The sequence below is a fragment of the Phoenix dactylifera genome, chromosome 3 (genome assembly GCF_051530095.1).
Source record: "Phoenix dactylifera cultivar Ajwa chromosome 3, Ajwa_hap1_PhDact_Kaust_v1.1, whole genome shotgun sequence".
NCBI lineage: Eukaryota > Viridiplantae > Streptophyta > Magnoliopsida > Arecales > Arecaceae > Phoenix > Phoenix dactylifera.
Genome location: NC_143192.1, coordinates 22,022,105 through 22,023,524, shown reverse-complemented (window position 1 = coordinate 22,023,524; position 1,420 = coordinate 22,022,105). Strand labels below are relative to the sequence as shown.

General features: G+C 40.3%; 1 pseudogene; it reads right to left on the bottom strand.

The window, feature by feature from the left end:
* Positions 1–385: 385 nt before the first annotated feature.
* On the bottom strand, positions 386–483 carry LOC149767981 (small nucleolar RNA R71; annotated as a pseudogene).
* Between the last annotated feature and the right edge of the window lie 937 nt (positions 484–1,420).

Below are 1,420 nucleotides of genomic sequence, written 5' to 3'. Positions count from 1 at the left end.
TGATGAAGGTAGACCCCCAGTTATGACACTTCGACAATACTTACACCCTACTAGGACTTGTCAACCTTCATGCATGATTATTCCTGAAAACGTAGGACACTTTGAAATCAAACCAGGAGTAATTCAATTGCTGCCCAAGTATCATGGAATGGAATCCAAGAACCCTTATCTTCACCTTAAGGATTTTGAGGAAATTAGCATCACATTTAGAGTGCCAAACGTATCGGAAGATGTCCTTAAATTGACCTTGTTCCCTTTTTTCTTAAAGGATAAAGCCAAAACATGGCTGAACTCCTTGAGACCTAGATCGCTAGGAACATGGCATGATATGCAAAGAGAATTCTTGAAAAAATTCTTTCCCGCACAAAGGACTAACTTTTTGAAAAGGCACATTAGTAATTTCCAACAAAAAGACCATGAAACATTTTATGAATGCTGGAAGAGATTTAAAGATTTGCTTCTCTCTTGTCCTCATCATGGGTTTGAAACATGGAGAACCATTAGTTTCTTTTACGAAGGGTTGTCTCCACAGTTAAAACAATTTATAGAGACTATGTGCAATGGTCTATTTCTGAAAAAGCAACCCGATGAGGCATGGGACTATTTAGATTCTCTCGCAGAGATTGCACAATTATGGGATACAGGGGATAGAGTGAATAAACCTTTGCCTAAGCCTACTAGCATTGGACACGGGGGCTTTTACAACTGATGATCCAAAGATTGAGTTAAAGATTGATTTTGATGATCACAAAACCTTTAAGTATAATTACTAATGTTTGTGTTGCAAGAAGAAAGATAATTTATTTTGCAAGGAATATAGCAAGTTGGAAAAATACAAGAAGGCCTCAAAAGCTCTCAAGAAAAGTTAGAAGAAAGCTACAATTTATTGGCCCAAGTTTCAAGTTCAAAGGATTTAAGTTGGAGGAGCAAATTCAAAGAAAGATTCAAAAGAATAGTCCTCAAGTCGACTCCGGGAAGTTTGGAGTCGACTCTGGCACTCTAGAGTTTCAAGAAACAGTGCTCGAGTCGACTCCGATACTCTACGAGTCGACTCCGACTGAGAACAAACAAAAAGGCAGAGAGTTGATTTTCAGCGCTACAGTGATCTCGAGCCGACTCCAACTTCAGCGCTACAGTGCGGAGCCGACTCCCAGCTACAGTGCCAGCAGACTACTATTCACAGATCGACTCCTGTTTCAGCCGAGTCGACTCCTACTTCAGCCGAGTCGACTCGAGCACGCTGGGAGGCATAACGGCTAGTTTTTTCTTGATTCCAACGGCTCTATTTTTGTCTCTAACGGCTAGATTTTTGTTTGCACTCCCTCTAAAGCTATAAAATCAAGAGGAGAGCTAGGAAAGAGAGTATGGAAGTGGGAGAGAATATTTAGGGAAGAGATTTCAAAGAGATTACAAGAGAAAT